This window comes from Cupressus sempervirens, chromosome 5 (genome assembly GCF_028749045.1).
Source record: "Cupressus sempervirens isolate cs-2001-9-10 chromosome 5, ASM2874904v1, whole genome shotgun sequence".
In the NCBI taxonomy this organism is placed as follows: Eukaryota; Viridiplantae; Streptophyta; class Pinopsida; order Cupressales; family Cupressaceae; genus Cupressus; species Cupressus sempervirens.
The window spans coordinates 552,033,549-552,058,089 of record NC_143122.1 but is presented as its reverse complement, the minus strand read 5'-3'; the positions used below and the strand labels follow the sequence as shown (position 1 = coordinate 552,058,089).

The following is a 24,541-nucleotide window of genomic DNA, read 5'->3' as shown; positions in this document are numbered from 1 at the left end:
GAGGTGTATTTTTCTCTAGGTGACTTCATCATGTCTTCAAAGTGCTTGATTTCTTTATTTAGTTTTTTCAATCTTTCCATGAGTTCCTTTTCATTCCTTAACTCACTTTTCAACTATTCATTCCATAGCCTTAGATTTGTGATCTCCAAAGCTTTTCTATTTGTTTCCTGATTTGAAATCACTGATTGATTTATCATTTCCAACTGATTCTTTGTGAGATTTTGAACTTCAAATGATCTCTCCTCAAGTCTTTTAGCCATTTTTCTTTTTTGTTCTTCAGCTTTGAGCATATCTTCCATTGTTTTCTTCTTTTGTTTGATTGCTTCACATAGTGCAACTGCTTGAATTTCATGTTATGTTTTGAGATCTTTTACTTTTTTTTACCAAGTTATTGTTTTTCTCTACCAATTATTTCAATGCTCCATCATTGTTACCAATCTTTCTACTGTTTGAATTACAATAGGAAAGGTAAACTTCTGAGAGGGGGGGGGGGGGGGGGGGGGGGGGTGAATCAGTGCTTTAAACTTTGACCAATAAAACATTCACCACACATCCATCCCATACATTCAATAAGTAAACTGAAATACCATGTGAAACATGTACATCTAAATCATGTAAACAAGTAAGCATTCACACATATATGACACTAGATATGATTACCCTGAAACCCTCCAATGAGAAGGTAAAACTGGAGTGGGGATCACACCCACAAATCTTAACTACTATAGTAATAAAGTGTATCCAATGAAGGTTACGATGTTTGATCATGAAACATGATCTACCCTATGAAAGGTCTACCTTGTTAAAGGCTTACAAAGACTATTAGGTCTTATCCTGTTAAAGGATTTCAACACCCTGTTAGAAGTGTGCTTTGTTAAAGGACTTTAACTCATAATTAAGTAATCACTCTATTAAAGGGTTTCAATATAGACTCTTAGGGCTACTTTGTTAAGAGATTTAACCAATTTACCTATTAGAATGTCTCAACATTGATCCTACAGTTAGCACTTTTTGCTTGATGATAGATCACCTCTGAACTAATGTATTCTTGATCCTTCTTGATTAGATATCTCTCTACTATATGCTATTCCATTCCTCTATTCTTCTTTAATTTATTTTGCAATGCAATTTCAATTCACAATTCCTTAGCCACCATGAATGTTCTATTTGTGCATGCAAACTTCTCTCTTTGCTCCTTCCACATACATACCAAGTTTAGGGTTTTTCCTCCTTAAGAAGACTTAGGTGACTTAGGGTTAGGTATGAATCAACAACTGTGATTCATCCATTTGACCACTTAAACCTTCCCTTTTTTTGATTGGATGCATGTAATTTATAGGGATTCTAACTAAAGATTCATCCTTATCTCCAAAGTATCATAATTCAATCTTTAAGTTGGCTCAAAAATAGTTTACATAGTTGTTTGCGCCATTACAGACAGCTATGATAAAACTATCTTACTCAGCATCTGAAGTCTCTGATGCTCGACATATACTATTTTTTATACTTTGATTCAACATCTAAATGACTCGGCATCCACTACTTACTTGGCTTCTGAATCACTCAGTATACACTGTCTTCTCAACACTTGAGTGACTCAACACTCACTGTAGACTTGGTATGCTCTATCTTATACATGTTGTGCTTGATATATACTACTTATTTGGCATGAACTTAGTAAATGACTTAAGTGTATAGACACTCACTTGTCAAAACCAATCTGAGATCAACAATCTCCCTCTTTGACATGAGTGTCAAAAATACTTGGTCATGCATTGATATTCTTATTCTTATGAGCATAACATATCTTTTATTATGCTTATATACAAAACTTCAAACTTTCTAAATTTTGCAACAACTTATACCTCAAAAACTTATACTCCCCCTGAGTTGTTTACTCTATTATGTAGTCAAAATCATCTTATCCTGCTGAGTAGACATGTCTTAACTAATACTCTATACTCAAAAATTTTCACTTCATGTTGTTTGTGTTGTTCTTTTCTTGCTCCCCCATGCTCTTACTTTTTTTTAGCTTAAAACTCTCTCTCTCCTTTCCTTATTCTTTCTCTACCTTAGCTAACTCTTATACTCCCACTTGTTGACACTGATGTCAATGGACTATACAATGATAGTGTGTTTGTCCAAGAAAGATTTATAGGCCTCTAGTATAATCTTAAGAGCTACATCCCAATTTTCACAAGCTAAATCCAAAGACTTAATTTGGATAGCTAGCTTGACAGAAAGGTGAACTAGGCCATCTAATGTAGAGAGATTGGGGTTTTTCTTCATAATAGTTTTTGCATAGGCTAACTCCTTGTTCAAAATTTCCATGTGAGGAGTCAATGTGGTTTGGATGCTAATAAGTTTGGCCCTTATGTTGGCTTATTTGGCAGATAATGCTGCTAACTGACTCTGGGTTTGCAATAAAGCTCTAAAATGCTTCTCACTTTGAGCTAGAGTCATTGGCAATTTTGCATTTGATGCATTAATTTGACTTTCCAAGCTCAAAATGTGACTTCTTGTCTCTTGTGTGAAGAGTGTGGGATTGCATAGTTTGGTGTACAGTGAGAAAATGTTCTCAAGTACCTTCTTCACACTTTCTACCTTAGTTGCCAATGCAACTTGTGTGAGTGCTATATCACCTAACATTTTCTCATTCACTTTACTTTGAAATTTCTTTTTAGACCATTCTAATAATTTTGCATTTGTATCAAGGTCTACATCACTTACCTTTTCCACTATATTTGTCAATTGTTCAATTAGTGGCTTTGTTTCATCTAGAGTAGGTAGATTAAATGCATCTAGGCAGATGTCTTTAATATCCAGCAAAGTTTTCTTCTACCTATTCTCTCTTCTAAGTAGTTCTTGATGCTTCTTTCTAGCCAGGGCTTCTTGTAGTATACCCATCTACTCCATTGTCATTGTGGCATAATCAAATTTTGGTAAAATAATTTCTTCATCAAGGCTTACATCTCCAGATGTTATTACCTCTTCTATCTTTGATGAACTTGGACTCGACACTAAGAATTGCAAGGGTGTTGCATCTATGCTCAGATTTTGAAGAGTGTGACTGGAAGGAGTACCAGATTCTAGTTAAGTTACCAGGGCTTGAATTTCTACTTGCTCCTTTAGCTTGGGTGTCAACTCAGTCTCTTTAGGCTTGTCCTTTTCTACCAAAATGCCTTGAATTTCACCTTGAACTTGTGTTGGAGGTGCACATAAGTCTATCTGACTTGTTTGACTTTGTATTTCAGTAGTGCCTTGGGTTTCCACTATATCCTTTCCAATTGTATCAACCTTTGTTGGTGTAGCTTCTAGTACTTCATCTAAAGGTTGTACATGAGTGACTTGAGTGGTGATGGTAGGTGGTTCTTGTGTTTTCACCTCTTTCCTTGTAGTTTCAGTCACTAATTTCTTTAGTTCATCTACACTCACTAATATAGGGTTATCATATAGTTTAGCCTATAGTGTAGATTGATCAAGTATCTTTTTAAGATCTTCCTCTGTTAGGGGATTGATGTTCTGAGTAGTGAGGTTAGAAACATCTGTTACTGTAACTATTTTAGTATTTACACTTGTTATTTGTTGAGGGCTAACATTTGGAAATTGTGTATCTTGTACACTCTATTCTTCTTGCTGCTCTTTCTCAACTATTGCCTGGTCATCTATATTCATCTTTGTACCTCCCTCAATTGTGTTTTCATTGTTTTCATCTTCTTCATCATCCTTAACCTCAATGGGTTCTTGTTCACCTTCTTTTACTATAGCTAACCCATATGTGACTTTCCACATATGAGTGGAATTCTTTACAACATCTTCAATATTGTTATGTAATATGCTAAAGGCTCTATATTTGGGAATAAATCTAAGAACATATTTCTTGATGGCTTTAGCAATTTGTGCCTTACTGAGTTCAGGCATAACATGAGCAAGTGATGTCTCCCCAATCTGTCTTTCTAGGTTCAAACAATAATGCCATTTCTACTCCACTCTTTCATATAAACTTTTAGGCATAGAGTTTACAATCTCTAGAGGCCAATCTTTCTTAAAATTTTCCATCATAGCATATATTGCCTCCTCCACTTGATTCTTTTCAACTTTTCCAAAATTATTAAAATCAATGTGAGAAAATCCTAATAAATCTGCACTATTTCTAACATTCTCACATAGGTTGTCTAAATCAAAAGATGGATTATGACTCACTACTTGGAATTGTTTATTGTCATCAGATTATGTTATTTCTTCATCAGATTTAGCTTGAGCAATGTACTTTGTCCTTGGCCTTTTCAATGCTCCTCCTTCCTACTTTGTAGGTTTGGTCTTCTCTTTTTCCTTTTGTGCAGTGACACATGCACTAGCCCTTGTGGAAGGTGCTATAGGTTTGGGCTGACTTGGTTTGGCAACCTTCTTGGGTCTTGTCACTGCTTGTGCCTTGGCCTTTCTCTTCTTCTTATCAGTAGGAGTAGGTGCTTCCTTAACTTCTTCTTCCTCGACACCTTCTGCACCCTTTGTTTCTTCCTCTTGTTTATCGTCTCCCATTCCTTGTGTTAATGCAAGTGCTGCTTGGATATGCCTATCTTCTTCCTCTTCATTTTTTTCCTCTCCATCCTCTTCCTTCTCGACACCTTCACCAAATTTAGCTTTCAATTTCTTTACTAATTTATCCTTTTTCTTTATGATAGAGGCACTCTTTAGTTCCATGGTAATATTAAATTTGGCCATCTCATAATTACCAAATATTTTGGCCTCCTTATCTATATATTCTACAAGTAATGCAATTATTCCTGCAGAGGTCTCATCTACATTAATTTCATAGCCTAATGGCCTTAGCCATCTTACCCTTGGAGTTGCTATTTGAATAAATGTATAATCAACATCAACAAGAAAACAAACATAATCATAATGTTGTTCCACTAATGTTACTAGAATCCTCAATCTCTTCTTCATAGATTGCTTGAAGTCCTCAAAGTAACTTGTCAATATTGACTCAAAATTCTCCACTAGCTGTTCAATGAACTCTCCTATTTATACTGCCACAAACTTGTTTGTCTTCCATGCCATAGTGCCAAATGTAGGAAATGTGTTCAGAACATAGAAGAAGATACATATCAAGATAGATCCAAATTCACATTGAGCACTCTTTTTTTTCCTTATTGCTCCTGGGTTTTCAATCAATTACTATAACTGTAGCTCAACAAGATCATTTGTCTGATCCATCTTGACAATCTTGTAACCCACATCCACTGTAATACAGGGCACACTATTCAATCTACTTGATTGGTAAAACTTATGTGTAATTACCCTTACTGCAAAGTCTATCAATGGATTTGTGATGGTGTCAATTATCATTCCTCTCTTATTCCACACAGCTCCTGTATTCTTTTCAATAACCTCTTTTGAATCATTTCTCAAAATCTTAGGCCGATCTAGGGTTGGATACCCTATTAGCCTATGGATTATCCTTTTGGTGATTTTAATAGGCCCATTATCTAATCAAAGTGAACTATCATTAATCCTTCTCAATAAAATCCTAATCCATTTGATTTTGAAAATATTAGGGAAATCTAGGGCACGAGTTAACCCTTTCTTTTCTACAATTTTAAATTCTTCCCTTAATACTTTGTTTTCACAAAGTCTATCATATGCTTGTCTGATCTCCATGTCTCCAATACTCCCAATCTTATAGTTGTAACATTTTCTAACATCTTGAACCATTAAAACTTTTGGTGGTATCATGGACAATGCACAGGCGGGATCTTATTCATATGCAATATCTGGTATGGCTTTAAAAATTGGTTGTTTGACCTCATTGCTAACCAATTGAACATTCAAAACCTCTTTACCCTCTACACCCTTTGAACTAGATACCATTTTATAAAACTAGGGTTTATGAAATTTTCAAATAGCATAGTTTGGCATATGATAAATACCTTGCAAAATCTGATGAGATAGTGTTGAATCACTATTCAAATCTCTTGCAATCACTTTGGATGAATTTCCATATCACCTCTTGCTCTTCTTGCTTTTTCTCAATTTTGAAATGATGTAAAATGAGTTGAAATTGATCAAATACCCCTTTGAAGTACTACAATTAATGCTGAGTGCTTACACAAATGTAAGCCAACATTAACTAATTTTAGGCTCACTCGACATCCATTAGCATTTCCATTCATTTGGAAACCATTACAAGCTCAACATCAACTAGCTAGTATGTTGGCTCAACATCCTCTAGCATTTCACTTGGTAGTTATAGGAGACATTTCATGCTTGACAATGACATGAAAAAATTAAAGATTTTTCTTTGATTCCCAGTAACATCTTGCATCTTTATTCATGCTTATGTAATCTTTTCAGTACTAAATCTTTTGAACTAATGTATGATATAACTTTTGAATATCAGTCCAACATACCTCTTGATTTCTTAATTTGATGAGGTGTAATCACCTGACCCATTGGATGAAGTGATCCCTTCTCCACTTGATGTGTTGCAATCCTTTGTTTTCTTCCATGTCTTGTTAATTTCATTTCTGACATTTTCAACATTTGCCTTGCCTTTGCCTTTATTGAACTCACAACTTGGTGCCTTTGACCTTGTTGGACAGTATCGACTGATGTGACCAATCTTCAAACAACTAAAACATGTGGTTTGACTCAACCGCCTTTTGTAGTCACTTATGAAGTGTGTTCTAATAAAATTCTCAAGAACATGTCCATACTCTTGACAATAATGACAACTATACCTTGTATTTAATCCTAGTTATAAGAGTTTCCATTGTTCTTTACCTTTGTTTTCCTATTTGATGACCACATGGCTTTGGATCTGCACTCAAAATCTCTATGCCCATACTTATGACAGTTATAACAATATCTTTCAAATCTTTAGTGTGCTTGGTCTTAGTCTGCATTCATGTGCCTAATGACCTTGTTTGTTGCACTTATGGTAGTGAACCATGCTTTTATGTTTGACATCTTGATCTACAGTCTTGCTCCTGCACGCATTAGTAGTATGTCCTTTTTTACCACAATTATGACAAGTAGTTTTGGAATTTTTACCTTTGTTACTCCTTTCTTCAGCACTTTTGGATGACTCTCCTTCTTCAACACTTGTGTATCCCAATCTAGATGTATCATTATTGGATCTAGGGGGTCTCAATAATTGCTCAAAGTATTTGATGGCTTCACTTGGTTTATTGAAGCATTCAACAAATTCCTTTTCTCTTTTTAGGTCATTATTCAATTGCTCATTTTGCAACTTCAAAGTTGTTATCTCAATGTCCTTAACATTCAATTCATAGTTGGTATTCATCATTTGATTCAAAGTATCTAATTGCATGTTAGCAATCTTAGTCAGCTCTGATGATTTTTCTTCCAGTCTATTGGTCAAAACTCTATTGCCATCTTCAATCATGGCTTTGTCTTCCATAGCTTTCTTTTTCTATTTAGTCATCTCACATAGTAGTATGGCTTGTGATTCTTGCTCTAACTTGAGATTTCTGATTTCTTCAGCTTGGGCTCTATTCTTTTCCATTAGATCTGCAACTGCTACATCAAATTCATTAGAGTCTCCATTAGAAAATAACTTAGTAGTGTCTATCTCTCTATATTATGTGTCATTCTCCTCAATAGAAATTTCCTTCCTTCTCTTTAAAGATTTCTTTAAATCTTCTCTTTCTTGATTTAGTTGATGTAGAATGAGATTTATTTCAATCTCTTGATTCTCAATAATATTTCCCAACTTGTAGACTTCCATTTTCAAGATCTTTTCTCAAAGCTGCAAAGCTTTTCTTTTAGAGAACACAACTCTAATACCAATTCTTGGAATTACAATAGGAAAGGTAAACTTGTGAGATTGGGGGGGGGGGAGGGTGGGTGAATCGGTGCTCTAAACTTTGACCAATAAAAAATTCACTACACATCCATCTCATACATTCAATAAGTAAACTGAAATACCATGTGAAACATGTACATCTAAATCATTTAAACAAGTAAGCATTCACATATATGATTACCCAGAAACTCTCCAATGAGAAGGTAAAACTGGAGTGGGGATGAGATCCAAAAATCTTCACTACTACAGTAATAAAGTGTATCTAATGAAGGTTACAATGTTTGATCATGAAACATGATCTACCCTGTGAAAGGCTTGCCTTGCTAAAGGCTTACAAATATTGTTAGGTCTTACCTTGCTAAAGGATTTTGACACCCTGTTAGAAGTGTGCCTTGTTAAAGGACTTTAACTCACAATTAATTAAGCACCTTGTTAAAGGATTTCAATACAGCCTATTAGGACTACTCTGTTAAGAGATTTAATTGATTCACCTATTAGAATGTCTCAGCATTGTTCCTACGGTTAGCACTTGTTGCTTGATGACAAGTCACCTCTAAACTGATGTATTCTTGATCTAAACTGATGTATTCTTGATCCTTCTTAATGAGATGTCTCTCTGTTGTATGCTATTCCCTTCCTTTGTTCTACTTTAACTAATTTTTTAATGCAATTTTAATTCACAATACCTTATCCACCATGAATTCTCTATTTGTGCATGTAAACTTCTCTCTTCACTCCTTCCACACACATACAAAGTTTAGTGTTTGTCCTCCTTAAGAAGACTTAGGTGACTTAGGGTTAGGTATGAATCAACAGTTGTGATTCATCCATTTTTTCACTTAAACCTTCCCTTTTTCTGATTAGATGCATGCAATTCATAGGGATTCCAACTAAAGATTCATCTTGATCTCCAAAATATTGTAATTCAATCTTTAATTCGGCTAAAAAATAGTTTACTTAGTTGTTTGTGCCATTACAAACAACTATGACAAAACTATGTTACTTGGCATCTGAAGTCTCTGATGCTCGACATATACTATTTTCTATATTGTGATTTAGCATTTGAATGACTCAACATCCACTACTTGACTCTTGAATCACTCGACATACACTATCTACTCGAAACTTGAGTGACTTGGCACATGAGTGACTCAATTCTCACTATGGACTCAACATGCTCTGTCTTATACATGTTGTGCTCAACATATTCTACTTTTTCAACATGAACAAAGTAAATCACTTAAGTGTATAGACACTCACTTGTCAAAACTAATTAATATGAGATCAGTATCCAATAGTCCTTCTATATCAACTTTGATGCATTAAGTGTCATTTAGTTGAATAGATATCTCTCTTCTCCTCTTTAGGGATTTCCTTAACTCCTTTTTTTTGTTTCCAATTGTTGTAATGTGATATAGATTTTAATCATCTAATTCTCAATGATCTTTCCCATCTTATACACTTCCATCTCCATGATCTAATCCTCTCAAGTTGTTAAGCTTCTTGACAAGAGAATTAGGCTCTAATACCAATTTTTGGAATAAGTATATGGGAAAAAAGATAATGAGGGGGGGGTGAATCAAGATCTTAAACTTTTATCTTCAAAACTAATTTCATCCATTCATACCTAATTCATCTTACAGATCTACCATTAAAAATGAAACACTAAAACATAAATGAAATACATCACATCCATAAAAATTTCAACACATAACATAATGATTTGGTTACCCATAAACACTTCAAGATGAAGGTAAACTTGGGGTGGGGATGAAACCGACAAATCTTCAATGTTGCAACAATAAAGTTAACCTATTAAGATTACAATGTTTGACCATAAGATATGATCTACCCTGTGAGGGGTCTGCCTTGTTAAAAGCTCAAGAGACTATTAGCTCTCACCTTTTTAAAGGATTTTACACTCAAAATGAAGTAAGGACTCCATTAGGAGGTTTACATAGGCCTATTAGGACCACTTTGTTAAGAGATTTACCATGTCTCAATTACAAAATAATTGATTCAATACCCGACCCTTAATTTTCTCTGTAAGATGATCTTGGGTCTCCTCTTTGATATATCATTGATATGATTCTCCTTATTTGATAACTCTATTTAGTCATTCACTGCTTTGATTTCTCTCTGCTTGATATTCTCCAAGACTTTACCTTCGCTCCTTCACATGCATATAAAGATACTTGTCCTTATCTCTTCTTCCTTCTTCATACACTCACAATCTTATGATTCTAGGGTTAGAATTCTCCTTAAATAGACTTCCTGTGAAGGTTCTAGATCTTGATCAATGGTATACATTTCATCATCTTTTTTCATTTACATGCCTTTTTCTTATTGGTTGAATTGCACACCTAAGGATCATTACCTTCTGCAATGACACGCAATCAACATCTTAGTTGGCTCTACAAATATTAAATATCATGTATAGTTGGGAAAAATGGTTTACATATGAGTTTGTGCAATCAGAAAATAACATATCAAAATTAAAATACTCAGTATTTGAATGCTCTAATGCTCGGTCATGCATAAACCTTCATGTTGTTACTTGACTTCTATATACCTATTTTCTCAAAACTTGATAACCTATCAATATGCTCAATCTTCATTGTATTTCTCAGCTCTTACTTCTTCTTGGCTTGTATATCTATTAGTCTCTAATGAATAGTCAACAACCACTATCCTGCTTGGTATAAGCTTTGTATGCTCAATCTTTACTAAATAACTTGGTCATAGTGATGACCTTGTAATCTTGCCTAGTAAATGACTAAGTGTTTGAATACTAATCAATAACATAGGCTTAGAGATCAATGATAAAATTACTAACTTCCCTAGGATGCTCCTACATTTGGAAGAGAGAGAGAGAGAGAGAGAGAGAGAGAGAGAGAGAGAGAGAGAGAGAGAGAGAGAGAGAGAGAGAGAGAGAGAGAGAGAGAGAGAACATTGTAATAAGATGTAGGCCTCCACTTTATGGGGTCACTAAGCCATTCAAATATATATGTGAGGGAAAAAAGGGAATTTCTAGGTATGATTCCACTTATGATCCAAACTAGATTAGCTAGGACTCAAAGGAATACAATAGCTAATACTAAATTTGAATTATAAAGAGGAATACAATATAAGGAGATGTACTCTCTTTCACCCTTAATAGGATAATGTGAATGTGAAATTGAAATAATTGCCTAAATAATGTAAATATAAAGGTTATGTAAACACAATTATCCCAATTAAGATGTAAATATAGGGTAAAGATATGAAAGGAAATAAAATATAAAAGTCTCACCTTGAAATGTGTAGAGGAAGATGTATTTTCACTCTAGAACTTGCATGTATGAATTGTATGTGAATATCCATCTGCAAAACTCAAAATAAAATGACAAAAGGAACAAAACCTAGAAATATCCCTAGAATCTGAGACTAGAGGACTAGGTCAACTTGGGTAGACATCTTATGAACAGGTTGACATAGTCCCATGATCTACAACTGACAACTCTAGAATGCTTGCAAATAGTAGGTTCCATATTTGCAATCCTTTTCTCCCAACTTGTAAATCAACACATAAAACAAAGGTTTGGGGGTTGGAGTTTGATGAGGGCTTACCTTGGTCAAGCCCTAGGCTAAGGAATTAACTATAATTGAGAAATGTAAATGTAAAATAAATGCTTGCATGTAGTAGATCTGAATAATATTAAGTGATAGATACAATTAACTCTGTAGATACAATTGACTTTGATATATGACAAAGTATGTAAGTGTAATAGCCTTGACTCAAAGAAACCATAAAGAAGAAACAACCTCTATTGGAATTCTTTAGAATAACTGAGAGGGTGGGGTGGGGGGGGGGGGGTGGTGAATTAGTTATTCAAGGTCTAGATGTCAAAATAAAACTTTTACAATTCAGTGAACCCATTTAACATTCTTAATCATGCATGCAATCATTGTGAGTTAATCAAAACTGATATGTTACTATCATGCAAAAATCTAAAGCATAAAATGTAACACATTCATCAGTACACATGACACAATTATTTAATGTGGAAACCTAATTTTGGAAAAATCATGCCCTATTAAAGGCCAACCCTGTTAAAGGTTACAACATGCACTGTTAAATGTGACCTGGATAAGGGATTTTAGTCATCCTATTAAAAGTGAGCCTTGTTAGAGGACTTTAGACCATTCACTTGGAATGCCACCTTGTTAAATGATTTCTCAATGACTGTTAAGTCAACCTTTCTCTAAAGGATTTACCCTAATCTGATACAATTGTTAGAGAGTAACAATAGAGTTTGATCTGATACAACTTACAACCTTAATTGCAAATTATAGATCACTATTCAGTTCTCAACTTTGCTTGGCTTCCAATCTTTGTAGTTCTGACAGCTTGTTCACCCTCCAAGAATTCATCTTCATTAAGCCTTCTTGCTTAGTTCACCATTGCAGACTTCTTCACTTAGGTCACTTGATGAAGCAAACCCTTCTTCCTCCTTGTCAGATTTTCACATCCAAATAACTTTCTGACCTCTCTCTCTCAAACTTGCTTCATGATTAGGCATCCCTAGATATAGGAAATTAGAACTCTTTTTCCACTCAATATCCATCTCAAAAATTAGGGTTTTCAATGGATTAGGTAGGATATAATGTATCTACCCCATATCTTGTCTTCTCTAGAAACTTCTCCTAGAATCCATTTGAATTCACCTCCAAAATGGTTTACATAAGATTTTTTGAATCTAGCTCATCAATCTTATCTTCCTCCTTATTCACAAGTTCCAAGAAAATAAACTTATTGGCTTTTATTTGGTAATCTTCGATCTTTTCATAATGCAGCAGCTCGACATTACCAATTTATTGATGTTCAGCACATACTGTGTTATTTGACATCTACTATAAAATCACTTGGCATCAACTGGATTTTACTAGTGCTCGACACATATTGAAAATCACTCGGCATCTACTAACTTGCTCGACACTTATTAGTTTGCTCGACATCCACTAGAAAATGCTTTCACTTGGCTCCAACTAACTTTTTGCTTGGCTTGCACTATCTTTACTCGGCACCTTCTATCAACTTGGTCAAGCTTTGCAAATGATCTTTGTTCAACCTCTTTCATATGAACTTTCTAAGTTTAGCCAAACATTTTGTAACCCAAAGTAGATCATCAATACATTATGTTATCACTGTCTTAATTGATTCTTGCACTTCAATACATAATCATAACTCAACCTTTCCTCTAGGTACTTTTGTTACATCTTGTTGATCAAATCCTCTTCATCAATCAACTAAGTGATAGTGCTTGAAACATATAAGCGATTGTCTTACCAACATATAGTAGGTTTGACATTAGTGACAAAACAATGATTGAGAACACTTCTTACAACAATGTTCTAACTCAAATGATCTTTTCAATCATATATCAACAATCTCCCTCTTTTGCATTGATGGCAAACCAAATTGATCAACTATTCAAAACATCAAACTAACTATATTAAATAGTAAGGCAATACGAAAAAGAAATTTTGTGAATAACACTTCTCCCTATATCAGCAACTCTTTCTTAGGTTACAAAATCTTCTCCCTCTTTTCTCATTTATCCTACTTTTTCCCTCTTTCTTTCTTTCAATCTTATGATCTTCTAATGATGTATTTTCACTTCATTGTTGTTCTTTTACCCTCCCTTTGACTTGATTTTCTACTTTGATCATCTTTATCATGATCAATATGCACTTGATCAGTTTATTGAACATTCTCCCTCTTTGACAACAATGCCAAAGACATGTACTCAACACTTGGTATCTTTGTATATGCATATATAAACTTTTGTAGGCTCTTCAATTTTCTCCCTCTATCACCTTACTTGTGACTGATTTGAAGTTCCAATTCTGTAATTACTTTAGGCAATTTCCTAAAGTAAAATCCACTAAACCAATTTGTAAGAAATGTATGTTAGCTTGTTTGATGTACGGTACTCCCTCTGTCTTTCACATAGCCTTTGATAGGGGTATTACCCCTAATTTACCTCTTAGATACTCATAAGCATCCTTAGGTAATGCTTTGGTGAAGATATCAACAATTTTCTCTTTTGTGTTGATATATTCCATCTTCACCTCTTTGTCTTGAACCAACTCCCTTATATAATGATACTTTATTGCAATGTGATTTGTCTTTGTATGCATAAAAAGATTCTTTGATATATTTATAGCACTTGTATTATCATAATAAAGTGTCACTGGTTTAGTGATTTCTTCTTTCATTCCTTTTAGCAGTTGTTTGATCCATACAATGTTTGTGCAATTGATAGCAGCAACAACATATTCTTCTTCAACAGTAAATTGTGAAGTACAATTTTGCTTCTTGCTTGTCCATGTAACAAGTCTTCTACCTAAGAAAAATGCTCCTCCGTTGGTGCTCTTCCTGTCATCAATATTTCCAGCCCAATCAACATCAGTGTAGGCTTTCAGTTCAAATTGTTTATTATTCTTATAGTATAAGCCACACTCTTCTGTTCCCTTCAGGTATCTCATTATCCTTTTCACTTCCATCAAGTGATTTTCTCTTGGGTTAGCAAAGAATCTAGAAACTATTCCCATAGCTAATGCAATATTAGGTTTGCTGTGTACTACATATTGCAATTTGCCAATCATGGATCTGTACAATGTTTGATTGACCTCAGCTTATTCATCATTCTTTGATAGCTTGAGTGCTGTTACCATTGGTGTACTTACTAGTTTTGAGTCCTCAAGTCCAAATGTCTTCAAAATTTTCTTGACATATTTTGATTGAGTAATATATACACCATACTTCATTTGATATACTTATAGTCCCACAAAGAATTTGATCTCACCAAACATTGACATTTCAAACTCTTGCTTCATTTGATTTGTAAAATCTTTACATAAAGCATCTTGTCCTCCAAATATAATGTCATCAACAAAATTTTTAGATAACAATATACCTTTTTCTTCATCTTTCTTCATGTACAAATTGCTATTATCATTTGTTCTTTCAAATCCAATCTTAACAAGATAAGTATGAAGTCTCTCATACCATGCTCTTGGTGCTTGTTTCAATCCATATAGAGCTTTGTGTAGTTTGCATACCATATTTTTATTGTTTTTGTCCACAAATCCTTCTAGTTGTTCTATGTAGACCTCTTCTTCTAATATTCCATTCAGAAATGTGGACTTGACATCCATCTGGTAAACTTTGAATCCTTTGTAAGCAGCATAAGCAAGCATAATTCTTACTCCTTCCATTCTTGCAACAAGGGAAAATGTTTCACCATAGTCAATTCCTTCTTGTGCATACCCTTTGCAAACTAGTCTTGCTTTATTTCTTGTTACTTCACCACTCTCATCTAGCTTGTTCTTGAATACCCATTTTGTGCTAATCAAATTCTTGCCCTTTGGTCTAGGAACTAGACTCCAAGTCTTGTTCTTTTCTATTTGTTGAATTTCTTCTTCTTTCATAGCCTTCTACCAATCATCATCTTCCAATGCATCTTTTACTGTCTTAGGTTCCTTCATGCTCAGAAAACATGATTCACCTCTCAATCTATTTCTTGTCATTGGCCTTGCATCTTTGTCTCCAATGATTTGATTTGTAGGATGGTGTCTTTTGATATATTTGGATAGTCTAGGCTCAATTCTTGTGGCTGCATTCTATCTCTCAGCTTCAATATATGCATCTCTATCAGGTATTTTAGCATCTCTTTCATGTGTGCTCATCTCAAAGTTAGATTGTGCATTCTCCTCATTCTACAACTTGGCATCAGAAGGCAACTCAAAATTTACAAGGTGTGGTTCAGTAGTTTTTGAAACTTACTGTTGATTTGCTACATGATTTGTGTCATCTTCTTCAGTAGGCATTCCTTCATAATAGTATGCAAATGTCTTGTAATCTTTTGGTTCTTTAGTAGGTTTAACTTCACGTGATTTTGTAAACTCATCAAAATTCACATTTGCAGATTCCAAACTTTTGTTAGTGTTAGTAATTAAACACTTGTAAGCTTTACTTCTTATGGAGTAACCAAGGAATCTACCTTCTTCGCTCTTTGCATCAAACTTTCCACTTCTAACATCTTTGAGAATATAGCATTTGCTTCCAAATACCTTAAAATATTTCACATTAGGTGGATGACCATACCATAGTTCAAAAGGTGTTCAGTGAGTACCATTCTTTACTTGCACATGGTTCATAGTGTATACTGCAGTACTTACAACTTCTCTCTAGTATTTTAGGGAAACATTTTTCTCCATCATTAGTGTTTTGGCACAATCCATTATAGATCTATTTCTTCTTTCAACAATTCCAATTTTTTGGGGAGTCCTTGGTGTTGACATCTGTCTTTTAATTCCTCTATCATTGCAAAACACTTCAAATTCATCTGAAGTGAATTCTCCTCCTATGTTTGATCTCAAGCATTTCAAACTCTTACTTGTTTCTTTCTCAACTCTTTCCAACTACCATTTAAACATTTGAAAAGCATCTAAAATTTTGTTTTAAAAACATGATAGTCATCATTCTAGAGTAATCATCAACAAGAAACATTATATACATGTCTCCTTTATAGCTTTGCACTTCAATAGGTCCACAAAAGTCAGTATGAACAATTTCAAGTATTTCCTTAGAGGTATAAGCTTTACTTCTAAAGCTTGAGTTTATCATCTTGCCTAGCTGACATTGTTTGCACATTATGTTTTTTGGTTTCTTCAACTTAGGCAAATCTCTAACTCCTTTCATGTTACTTATACTAATTAGATTATCAAAGTTGATATGATATAATCTCTTGTGCCAAAGCCATACATCATCAAATTTTGCAATAAGACAAGTAGCATCTTCTATATCCAAATAGAATAGATTACTCCTAGATTGATCACCTTTTCCAATTAGATTTCCATTTGTATCATATATCTTGGCTGATTTGTTTTCAAACTCATCTTTTCACCCCAAATTGTTCAATTGTGACACACTTAACAAATTATAATTCAATCCTTCAACATAATAAGCATTGTCACATGAGATCTTATCTATAAGTTTAATAGAACCTTTTCCTTTTATTGAACATGGTGCATCATTACCAAATCTTATAGCATTTCCATCATAACAAGTTAAGGTAATGAACTTACTTTTGTCTCCAGTTATGTGATGTGAGCATCCACTGTCAATGATCCATTTGTCATTCTTTTTTGCACAAGTCATAAGTACAGTAGCCTCATCCTCATCTGATTCATCCTTCATTGCAACATATACCACTTCATCATCATTTTCATCAGAGTTGCTTTCATTAGCAATATAGCATGACTTATTGCCTTTATCTCTGTAGTCTCTTCCATCATCTTCTTTTCTATTTTTGTACTTGTTCCCTTCTTTGGAGTTTTTCTTCTATGTACATCTTGCTGCAATATGACCAACTTCATTACAATTAAAACAAATGATAGGAAACTTACCTTTGAATTTACCTTTTCCTTTATGGAATCTTCTTGCCAACAATGCTTCCAATTATTCAATGTCACTAGTACATTTGACTTCATTTTTCAATGAATATTGGTCAAAATTTCAACCAACCAGTTGGTCAAAATTTTTCTCGTAGAAATTTTGACCAACTAATTTTGACCAATATGTTGGCTGAAAACTTTTAAAATTCTTCAAAATTTTGACCAATGCTTGGTAGAAAACTGCCAAGAATTGGTCAAAATTTTGACCAGTATGTTGGTCAAAAATTTTAGAACTCTTGGTGTGATTTCTACCAAGCGTTGGTCAAAATTTTGACCAATGCTTGGTAGAAAACTATTAGGCATTGGTCAAACTTTCAACCAATACATTGGTCAAAACTTTCAAAATTCTTGGTGTGGTTTCTACCAAGCATTGGTCAAAATTTTGACCAATGCTTGGTAGAAAATTGCCAAGCAATGGTCAAAATTTTGACCAATGCTTGGTAGAAAATTGCCAAGCAATGGTCAAAATTTTGACCAATGCTTGGTAGAAAATTGCCAATTTTTTTTTTGAGGCATTCTATAAAATGGTTCACTTGCCTTGCCTATGATTTGACATTTTGCATGCATCCTGCAGTCTCTCATCCTGATGATGGATTACAGAGAGTGATCTAAAATGATGATGCTAAAACACACACACAATCAAATCCAAAACGAACTTGCATTACAAATGGATTGTGAAAATCTGATATTGTTAATTTTGCATGCATGTGTGTGTGTGTGTATATATATAAATAATATTTATATGTTTAAGTTGTGATTGTCCTGGTACACATGCATGCAAAATTAACAATATCAGATTTCCACAATCCATTTGTAATGCAAGTTCATTTTGGATTTGATTGTGTGTGTTTTTTAGCATCATCATTTGATCACTCTCTATAATCCATCATCATCTGGATGAGAGAGTGCAAGATGCATGAAAAATGTCAAATCATAGGTAAGGCATGTGAACTATTTTATAGAATGCCTCAAAGAAGCTAAGAATATTGAAATACTTACAAGGGTGTGAGGCACTTCATATTTGTTGATTGCATAATATGGTTTAAGAACTCCTCCTCACTAATTAACTTGCACCATAGACCGACAATCTTCATCTTTGTTGTGGGCTCCCATCCCCTATGTGAGTGCTGATGTAGAAGCCAAAGCGGAAAAAATAAGTGAAAGCATGTTAAATAATGTTTCTAATCTCAACTTGGTCAACATTGTTTATTTAAGGGCTATGGACTGGGCAATTCTTCAATGTCCAACAATTAGGGGTAGCATTGCATCCTCTTTAACTATTACATGTACAACTCTAGGAGGAAATAGGTTGTTGGCTACTTCTTTTGGCCTAGAAGGATATGACTACAATAAAGACTAAGCTCAATCAAATATTCCCAAGTTCACAGTAGCTTCTACAATTTCAATTGATTAGTGTACAAATGCAAAAAATAATTGTTTACCAAATGTATGTACTAGTGGAGTCAATCTCAAGCACCAGAATAAAACTATATAGATAATACATTCCATTCAGACACATGACAACAACAAAGATTTTGAGTTCATTTGAATATCCTTAGTTCAGTGTAGTAAGCTCAACAAAATGATTTAATCAAGCCAAAGTGAAACCCTTAGATAGGTTTCCATTTGTCTTGTGTTACAACAAGTTCAGACCAAAAAAGATATGACATCCCATCTTTCCCTTGAATCTTTGGAGACAAATCTGTGAATAAAATCAAGCTTAGTAGATGCCTTCATGAATCTTAATTGCTTAATAATGTGACAGTGTTAAAGCTCTATTATTTGCTTCCATATTTTTGTTTCTTGGTTGAAAATATTTGTCCTTCAAGTGCATATATGTTTAAAAAGAATTAATTAGTGACTAAGGCAGAAAAAGATGTAAATGTATCCACTATGGGGCCCTCCTTGTTTGAAATTCTTTATCATCATAAAAATTAAATATAATAGGAACAACAATAAACACACAAATCCTTGTTGTTTTTCTATTTCATATCAATTATAGACAGAAAAGCCACTAGTCTACTCTTTGTGTTTTAACCAAGCACAAAGGAAAATCCATCATCCATATAGAATACATAAGATATTTGACAAATGCTAAAACCTATAATATAATTCAATTGGAATTATAACTACTTACTCAGTCATTAACATTGGAGAAATCTAACAAATTCCTTAAATGCTCCATGAAAATGAAATCTGCTAGAGAATAGTGATGTAGAAGGTAACCAAGTACACAAAAATAAGGTTGATCACCCATATACACTAGAATTTAGTCTAAAATAACTTCATCTCCACTTAGATTTATTATTAATTGAGTGTAAGACATTTGAGTTCAAATAATTGAAACTTCCTTCTAGTCATGTTACCAATTTCATAATTTAAGACAAGTTTCAATATTAAATTAGTTTTCAAAATATCAGCACATTGTTAATGGGAAAGTACTTAAGCATCGACCTGACTTTTGTGCTTCACCAGTTATTGTATAGTAGATGACTCCAACAAAGTCCTCTTCTTGCTAGCAGTCTCAACCTTTCATCAAGAAGGTCTTAAATGAGCTATAAGCTAGAATAAAAAAATAGAATAATAACTTCAAAAATTTAAACCTTCCAATCCATCATCATACCATGGGTGTCTTTTGATTCGTGTCCTTGTCACTTTCATATTCAGAAATTCTTCTAAATAACTATCACTTCTTCTTGCAAAACAATAAGATATTGGATCACTTATGAAAACCTTGTACAGTCCAAAAAAATATAATCTCCACAAGATATTAATGTGAAAATAGTATAAGATGAGGAACAATATTCATTTTTTACTACTACAATCTTTCATCAGTTTTAAATAAAAATGAACCAAAAAAACTAAAATAGAGAACCAACCAAATGACAACTAAATAAATTTACATGTACACAACATATTCCAACCAAAAAACAATGAATAGCTAAAAGACTAAAAGTCATCAAAACACATTCAATACAATTAGTTTCTAGGTAATAAGACTACATAAATATATAGAAGTGAAAATATGGGTCGAACCTTACCTGAACACCAGACCACCCCTTTGCAATATCATCCTAAACATTGTCTGACTCATTGATCCATCCCCACAAGACCCTTCTATTCTTATGACTATCAAAAAATGTTTTGGATGCATAGAATTTTCCATAATCATATCTCAGTCCATATTTGTTGTCAGCACTTGTATTGTTCAAAACATACCTATCAATGTCTGTGAAGTAAGTCCCAATTGTATAATACTCAAATCTTGTTTCATCGAGGGATGCCTTCAAGACATGTTTGATCTTAGGCCTAGTAACAAAAATATCAAGACCATGTTTTCCCAATGGAGAAATAGGATAAAAATTAGGGCACTCCCACATTCTTGTCTTCTTAGAGGAATGGAGAGGGTGCTTCTTTTTGGTCTAGTGAACAAAATCTTTGCTTGTGTAAAGAAGGGCCTTTCCATTAAGATGCCAATCTTCCTTGTTTCCCACAAAAATTCTCCACCTTCCATCTTTTCCAAGCCATCCAGTGGTTGGATCTCTAAAAGAGCTCCCATTGAGTCCTTTCTTAGGAACAATGATGGGATTTTTAGGGATCTTCACCCATTCTTTTAAGTAGGGATCATATGGGTCTTTAGGAACAACCATGTTTTGAACCTATCTAGAGGAGTTGTCCCATCCTATGTAAAGAATCACTAGCTTTTCTCTAGACAAAAGTGTAGTAGAGCTAGATCGACAACCTTTTATGTCATACATTCACTTGGAATGATTGCGAAATATAATGGCTTCTAATTAATCAAATCCTTTGATACACCATGCCCCCACACAATGTTTCCCCATACTAGCCCTTGAGGATTGTACTGGTAGAACAAATGGTACAAACCTTTGTAGAACATGGGCCCTATAAAATACATTGGATGTTATATTCATTCTCTTTTCAATTTCAGATGAGCCATTTACACAAATCAAAACTTCAAAGTGAAATTACCAAACCAATGAAGATGAACAAATAAACTCACCATTTGGATCTATTCGCAGTTTACAATCCAATGATAGACATTGAAAATATCAAATAGAGAAAAACAATAAGATTAAAATGCCTAAAACACCAATTGTATAAAAGATTGAACTTCAAAGTTATTTTGCTCATTTGAAAAAGAATTTGAGGAACTAAAAGAAAAGTAGAAGATTTCTAACCATTTTAACCAACCAAAAAACAATGAATACCTAAAAGATTAATATATCCATCATCTTCATGTTGCAAGATAAATTTCCAACTTTGCATACTCTCATATGTTTGTGGGAAATCTTAACCCTATATCAAAATAATGGACCATTTTACAAATTTCAATCCAACTGCATCTAGGTAGCTCTTTTATTCCTCTATCTTTTATCAATCCTCTTACCTTTTGAAAATTACTAGATCTCCCCATTTTTGTACAAAGAAATAATGTGTTCCATTATTTGGATATAGGATTAAGATAGGGATGATGTTGGAAAAGGTTACAGATTCATACTTTGTACCTTATAGTTGTACTTATTTAATAAGCTCCAAATCCCTTTCAAAAAAGCCCATTGTGTGCATATCTTGCAATGATTGTAATCTATGTGACCATGTTAGGTTGACACATTTTGTCAAACATTTTATTTGCTTTCTATATGTTACCACATTTCACATACATGTCTATTATCCTATTCCAAACTCCAGCATTTGATGAAAATATACATTCAATTATGCTTTCATGGATGTCCATGCCCTTTTTCAAATCTCCCATTTTAGCACAAACTGGTGGGATGTTAATGAGGTTTAACTAATTGAGTTAGATATTAGTTTATTGTACTTGTAAATAGCTAAAGTAAATAGCTAGACTAAATATAATAACACTAACACATCAAAGATATGTAAATTGATTACAAAATCACCTTATTTGAATGCACATACATGCAACTTAAAAATTTCAAATGTGAACTTGCTTCAAGTACTGTCGGCCATCAAAGCCACCAAGAGCATACAAAGCTCCACCCAAAATTGCTCCTGCTAAAGCAAATCACTACCAAAGTAGAGATCCAGACAAACAAAACACAAAACATTTATATTACCAATAAGTACAAACAAATTTAGTAAACATGAAAAAACTATAGTCAAGGACAAGCAAAATTGAAGTATACCATGACAGAATTACAGGAACCCTGCTCCTCTATTTGACTAAAAGGGGTTAAATGTTTTCTCAAAAAATCAAATTCAAGAAAGACAAAGGAGAAATGCTTATTCAAAAGATGCTTTGAAGAATATAACTAATTTTATTGAGTTTCACTAACATGTTAGCAATAATGATTAGGGAGCAACATATCACCTTGCCAACTCATCTTTTGATTGAGTTTCACTAACATGTTAGCAATAGAGTCAGTAGTCTTGTTGGACTCATGGTAGACATGAGATAAAAAATAATTCTCCATAGTTATAAGGATGCATTTAGTTTCTTGAATTGTATAATTAGTAATTCATGAAGGTTTTGATATCCCCTTTAAGAAATTTATAATATTTTTTGAGTCACCCTCCAGCCAAAGATTAGAAATACCCATGTTCTTCACCACTTCATTAGCTTGAAGAGTCATGATCACCTCATCTTAGTGACTGGACTCCCTAGTTAATGATTTGTTGTTTTGGAATTTTTTGACAAGAACTACCTAACTCTTGGATTTTCAAATTACATTATTCCTTCTACATTTGTATTTGAGCATTGATCTTTGAGGTCTTGAATCTTGAATACCTTAAACTAGATTTCTTGAAACTTGGACATTTTCAACACTAGACATTGGAAGTCTAGAGAAATTTCAAAAGATTTTGTTTTAAAGTGTTTTAATATTATTGGAGCCTTTAACCATGCTTGGTGGTGACAAATTATGCCCTATTCATTTGGTTAATACTTGTGATTTCTTTAGCTCAAATGAAAGTTGTTGTCTTCATCTTAATAGAGTTTTAATTAAATGTTGCCAGGAAAATCAGAGGAAAATAGCAAGGTTGTCTTCATATATTGAAGGTCTTGTTGCTTTATCACCTTGTTAATGTTATTTAATCCATTCTTCTTGCTCACTATTTCATATTTTAGATTGCATAGCTGACATAACTACAAAGAAATATTGGTGAAGCTACCAATCCTTCATCTAAGAGAATTTATTATTATTAAAACAATGTAAGTGGAGTGGATATTTAATATATGGTATATAGTGCAAAAATAAAAGGCAGTCAACAAAGCATAGAACTACAAGTCCTTCCTAAAAGGTCAGGTTTAAAACAACAATATCACAAGCGGTTGCTACAGCTTATGCTATAAAGTATTTTTGAAATTATAAGCATGTACACATGCATATGAGTTCTCCCTGGCCAAGTACTCTAGAAGACTTACTGGGCTTGCGAGTAAACTCATACATTTTCAGAGATTTCTATGGCTTAATTTATGATGTTAGTTTGAGATAGAATGCTTCTCATTCACAAGGAAGATGTCAAAGCTATCCACTATCTAAATCAATACAAATATATGGTGAATCTTGCTAAACTAAATCAACTAGATAAGATGATGAAAGATCTAAATATTTCCAATGACACCCAGAACTTTGCCTTTGATAAGAATGAACATGAAGATTTCATGGGCCCTAATGATAATACACCAAAGGAATATGTCCTAGTAGGCTAGAATGATGAACTGTTTGCTAAGACTTTCTAGAGCCTCTAGAAAGTAATGATGCTTGGGGCCCTCATGAAGGATGTTAGTTACTTCTTTATCAAGTTTAATACTATCAAGTTTTGATGTGCTCTAATGATTATACTGCTACTCTTAACTCCTCATGCTATATATACTTCTCATTTGTTTCCATGGGATAAGTTCTTGATATGTAATAATATGTATTCCTTTATTGTATCTAGTTCCTAAAGCAACTTCTAGAATTTTGATACTTTTTTGCTAAATATATCCACCCGAACTGGTTGTATCTAGTGATTAAACTATTTTAATATAAAAAATAAAAGGCAGTAACCAAAATGTGGAACTACAAGTCCTTCATAAAAGGAAAGGTTTAAAACAACAATATCATGAACAATTACTACAACTTATGCTATAAAACAATTTTGAAATTATAAACATGTACATATGCATATGAGTTCTCCTTGGCAAAGTATTCTTCAGATTCACTGGGAACAAAATGCAAG

General features: G+C 33.6%; 1 pseudogene; it reads right to left on the bottom strand.

The window, feature by feature from the left end:
• LOC149557123 (beta-fructofuranosidase, insoluble isoenzyme 1 pseudogene) overlaps window positions 1–24,541 on the bottom strand; it is a 46,924-nt pseudogene that overhangs the window by 18,739 nt on the left and 3,644 nt on the right.